This window comes from Globicephala melas, chromosome X, assembly GCF_963455315.2.
Source record: "Globicephala melas chromosome X, mGloMel1.2, whole genome shotgun sequence".
NCBI lineage: Eukaryota > Metazoa > Chordata > Mammalia > Artiodactyla > Delphinidae > Globicephala > Globicephala melas.
The window spans coordinates 39385779-39391778 of record NC_083335.1 but is presented as its reverse complement, the minus strand read 5'-3'; positions in this window follow the sequence as shown (position 1 = coordinate 39391778).

Genomic DNA, 6000 nt, shown 5'->3' with positions numbered 1-6000 from the left:
TTGCCAAATAATAATTCCAATTTATGCATTTGGGACCTGGAAAAATAGCCACATGATTGGTTCACAGACCTACTGAGCCCACTGTGAGATGCCCAAAATCCCATTTTGTCATCAGACTCCTATAAGTCCTTGCATTTACCAGTAGACCACAATGACATTTTGGATCTCCAGGGATTAGCATAGCTCAAAACCAGTGTCCAATGATCTCTAAAGGTTTTAGGTATTTCTCTTTCCCCAGTATGCAGTTTTCCTGATAAATGATTACAACTTCCTTTTGGTAAATCTAGGAATAAAGATGTATAGTGCGTACTTATGGTTGTATTACAAGATTCTCCCTAAAGGAGCTTTTGTTTTGTCAATTGTCTCAGGTTTGGTAATTCGGTAAGGGACTGTGTTATATAGATCCAGTAGGAATTTAGTAGGTTGCTCATCTATTTTAGTCCAAGGGCATCATAAATAATTAGCTACTACCTAAGTCCTCTATAGGTCAAGCCATTCTGAATGTTACTCTAGCTCTGCTGCTTATCACACTAAGCACGCTGACCTTGCATCTGGTGGTTCAGTGCTGCCACTCGGTATCTTTGATACCATCATTCCCATTGAAATAAGGGAGACCATTTCAATAGTGGATCTCCCACCTTCCTCTCCAAACTACAGGGGACAGCCACTATAGTGGTTACTTTAAACTCCCCCCCCCGATTTTTTTAGTGAAATATAGCACACACTCAGAAAAGTGCATAAAACAAAAATATACAGCTTAGTGAGTTATGATAAAGTGAACATTTGTACAATAATCATTCAGATTACAAAATAGAGCATTGCCTACACCCTAGAAATCCTTTGTATGCTACTTTCTAGTCAAATAATTCTCCCTCTTTCCAAATTATAACTATTATCCTGCTTTTTATGGTAAGCATTAAATTACATTTATATACAATTTTTACTACCTTAACGTGCATCCCTAATCACATAATATTTGACCTGTCTTTGAACCTTGTTTAAATGAAAGCATATATTGGGAGTATGAATTAAATGGGAATATATATATATATATATATATATGTATATATATATATACTATTTTATCTGGTTTCTTTTGCTCATTATTATAGTTGTGAGATTTACCCAAGTTGTCACATGTAGCTATAGTTCATTTTGATTGTTGTATATTATTCACTTTATGAATATACTACAATTTATCCATTTTGTTGAAAAATGTCTGGGTTATTTTTGTTTTGATGCTGTTACAATAATGCTGTAATGAAATTCTTACATATGTCTTTCAATATACATGTACCTGCTTTTCTGTTGGGTATATACTCAGAAGCAGAATTGTCCTCCCTTCTATTTACCCATACTTCATACCTGCTCCATGAATCCTTCTGGATATTTTCTTCAGAACTATATTTTAGTTCATGAGTTCTCTCTTCCTCTGCATCTAATCTCTGTTTAACTCAACTACTAATTCTTATTCTCAGTTATTGTAGTTTTTACTTCTAGAATTTCTACTGTTTAAAAATCTGCTATGTGTTTCTCTGTCCCTGTTCTCTGTTTAAATTTTCCATCATTGCCCTTATCTCCTAGAAACTAGCAAACATAGTTATTTCAAATTTTGTGTCTGAAAATTTCAATATCTGGAATCCTGTGGTTCTGTTTCTATGCCTTGTCATTGCTTTTATTTCTTGTTTGTATTGCCTTGTTTGGTTTATCTTTCATGTATGCCAGATACTTTATTAAAGCGTTTGTTTTTAGAAATAATATGAAGCTTGAGATAATGTTATCTTCCAGAAATGAAGTATTTTCTGTTGCTTCTGCCAGGTACCTGAGAACACTAGCAATCTGGGATCATCTTAATCTAATATTAGGATTGAGATTTTCTGTGTCACCAAAATGACTCAGAACTGAGCTGTAATCTGTGGGTGCAGCCCAAACTGCAGGAGTTTTACCAGAGCTTCTACTCTTGATTGGCCATATTGATAAATCATGTGTGCTCTCTGAGCTAGTACATTTAAATCAGGGATTATTTTAAGTGTAGCCATTTCTACAAATCCTATCAAGAAGTATGTTCTTCCTTTTTGTAAGAGTCTTAATCCATCCTTACACATATTCCTCACATTTATGCAGACAAAAATTAACAGAATCTTGGAATACTTTTTGCATGTGATTCTTCTCCCTCCTCCAGTCAGACTTTGAGGGGTGGTAGCACTATGGGGTATTTCAGCAAGGCAGGACCACATTTACCAGCTTATGAGGAGGGGCTTCTTCTGTTGGCAAAGGAAATTTAGTGGACTTTGGAGGTTCAGAATATTCATATTGTTATGAATTGTTCCAGTTTCTATGTGTAATATTCAGTAACTTTTCCAATCGGTATGTCAGAGGCACTGACCAATTAGAATGGACATCTGATCAATTAGTATGGATACTCATTACTTTCAAGTCTTTCACCAAATGTTACCCTCTTAATGAAGAATAATGTGGTCACTTCATTTGAAATTTCATCCTCTCCAAACCCTGGCACTCCCTATCTCTCTTAGTTTACTTCAAAAGAACTATCAATTTCTAGCATACTATATCATTTACTTAAAACATATATTTATTCTAGTTTCTGTATCCTGCCACTAGAATATAAGCTCTATGAGGGCAGGGATTTTTACTTGTCATGTTCACTGAAATAATTGCTTAACAAATATTTGCCAAATGGTTGAATGGTACCTAATACTGTATCAGTTAGCACTCATTTATATGAAACAGTCACTTGGGCTATTTTAAGCAGATAATTGTTTAATACAAGGAAGCAGGTGCTTATAAAATTCTCGGTTAGAGAAGTGGACTGTAGGCTAGACTTCTGGGAAGGACTAACTGGCCCATCAGGGTACTGTTAACAGTGCTACATTCAAGAAGGTGAGGCATGACAGCAGCGAGGAGGTCATGACTAGAACATTAAAGTTGACCTTAAGACCACATTGCCATATTGGCAACCCAGCAATAAGGAATTCACTGCCATTACTACAACTACCTCTTTTTTTAAAAACATCTTTATTGGAGAATAATTGTTTTACAACTACCTCTTGATAAAGATCTAGTGACTGGACCCTGGAATGCTGTTGCAGCAAGACCCAAGGCTTCCAGATCTTGCTTTTGGTTATTAGCAATGGCCAAAGCTGCAGGAAGATGTCCTTACCTCACTGAAATTTCCCTAATTTGCATCTAGAACCATGGAATTTTCAGCCTTCTGGTATCTGTATTACAGGCAGGCACACTAGAAGGAGGTGGGAATGGATGCTATGTTCCAATTCATCGTATCTACTACATCAGTTGTACAAAGAAGTGTGTATGGATACGATATTTAACCATCTATCATGTGCTCTTATTCAAACATCACTATTTCTTTTTTTTGTGTGTGTGGTACGCGGGCCTCTCACTGCTGTGGCCTCTCCCGTTGCGGAGCACAGGCTCTGGACGCGCAGGCTCAGCGCCCATGGCTCATGGGCCCAGCCGCTCTGCGGCATGTGGTATCCTCCTGGACCGGGGCACGAACCCGTGTCCCCTGCATCAGCAGGCGGACTCTCAACCACTGCGCCACCAGGGAAGCCCATCACTATTTCTTTTGCAAAAAAAAGAGGGGGCTTATTATGCAAAGCTAGTATAGTTAAAGAATGCCTTTTTTCCCTAAATTGCTTTAACAACTCTGGAAGATTCTTTTTGTAAAGATGTCTTTCTTGTTCTCTCCTTTGTGAAATTATAGTTGAAACCAACTTATAGCAATTGCACTTCCCACACATGGTTACGAAAGTGATTATGTTAGTAGAGGCATACTAAGAGGGGAGAGCAGTAGGAGCGATCTGCCTTGTGAGGAGATTTTATCATTAACATTGTTTAGAAATGATGGCACTTGGTGCTAAAAAGTAAAATGACTTTTAGTCAATTTTATTATTATTTTTAAATTCTCTAAAGAAAATATACCCCTTATTTTCTGCACCCAGGGCAATTGCTCCACTTCCCTATCCTTGTTACATCACTGTTTGATAGCATTATTAAGGTTATTATTTCTTAGAATAAGAGATTTTTATCTTGCTCCCTAGGTACACTCTAGAAAACAGATTTGAAAACAAAACTGTGAGGTGTAACGTAAGAGGACTGATATTAAAAGCACAGATATAGAACAGTGATTCTCAGCTGTGGCTGTACAGTCAAAAAAGCTGGAGAGCTTTTGAACAAATGCTGATCCCTGAGCCCCACCACCATATATTTTGATTAAATTGGTCTGGGTGAGGCCTAAGCCTGGGTATTTTTTTAAAAGACTGTGTGATTCTAATGTGCAATCAATGTTGGGAATTACTGCTTTCATAATAGTAAAGCACTTCTGAGGTGTATTTTAAACTCTAAGTGTGAATATTTGTAGATGGGGTAGGGGGAGAATTCTGCTGCTATGCAACGCAGAGTTGAGAACAATGGCCTAGATGGGTCACAAAGCCCTGTAAGGGTGTCTGCCTCAAATCGATTTTCTACATATTTTTCCACAATGTTGTCCTCCTTCCCTGCAATGTGTTCTGTGAGCATCAGACTTCCTGACAACTTTACCCAGAGCCCAGAAACCTTTCCCTCTTATGCTAAGTTAGTATTCTCCCGAGCATTTACCACCATTTGATATGGGTAAACATATCATAACCAGTCTACTTCTCTTCATCTCCACTGCTACCACTCTAGTCTAAGCCACCATAATATCTTGGTTGGTGTTGGATTTGTGCTTCTGCTCTTTCTCCCCTTCTTGTCTATCTCAACAAAGCCACTGACTCTTAAGATGCATGTCAGATCATGTCACTCTCTGCTCGAAAACCTGCCAGTGGCTTTTCATCTCACACAAAGTAAGAGCCAAATTGCTTGCTATGATCCTTGAGGTCTACATGATCTGACTTCACAACTTACCTCTGTGAGATTCTATTAGTTCCCCTCATTAACACTGTTCCAGCCCCCTGGCCTCCTTGCTGTTCTCTGAACATACCAGACACACTCCCACCTGACAGTTTATACTTGTTTTCTTTGCCTGGGATGAACTTCCCTCAGATATCTATATAGAGCTTTCCACCTTGAGCTCCCTATTTTTTTTAACATCTTTATTGGAGTATAATTGCTTTACAATGGTGTGTTAGTTTCTGCTTTATAACAAAGTGAATCAGTTATACATATACATATGTTCCCATATCTCTTCCCTCTTGCGTCTCCCTCCCTCCCACCCTCCCTATCCCACCCCTCTAGGTGGTCACAAACCACCTAGCTGATCTCCCTGTGCTATGCAGCTGCTTCCCGCTAGCTATCTATTTTATGTTTGGTAGTGTATATATGTCCATGCCTATTTTAAATTGAAACTCTCCCTGCATACCCCACACAATCTATTCCCTTGCCACTGCTTTATCTCTTTTCATATCACTTATCAACATCTGATATGTTATATACATATCTATTTATTTTTTAGGATCTATCTCCCTCTACTAAAATATAAGCACCATGAAGGTGTAGAATTTTGTCTATTTTGTTCAGAATCCCCAGAACCTAGAAGAGTGCCTGCCACATAGTAGATGGTCCATAAGTATTTTGTTGCTTGAATTAAAAACCAAAGACATTGGGTTGTAACCTCACTATGCAAATATACATGTGTTTCTTTTCTCGTTAGGGGAAAAGGAACTAACACTTTCTGAGTGTCTATCTGCCAATATTAATATTTTTCATATAATATATTATTTAATTCTTAAAACAATCTCTAATGAAGTGGGTATGATTATTATTATACCCATTTTACAGCTGAGGAGCTGAGGCACAGTGAGGCTGGTTACTTTGCCCAAGGTCATGCAGCTCATAAGTATTGTATTGGTGCTGCTAGAATTCGAATCCAAATTTATCTGACTTCCAGGCTCATGTTATTGCTGCAAATGATCGCCCTCTCAAACTCATTATTAGAAATGAGTTTACCAAATTAGTTCTTACTTTAATGATTTTGCGGGA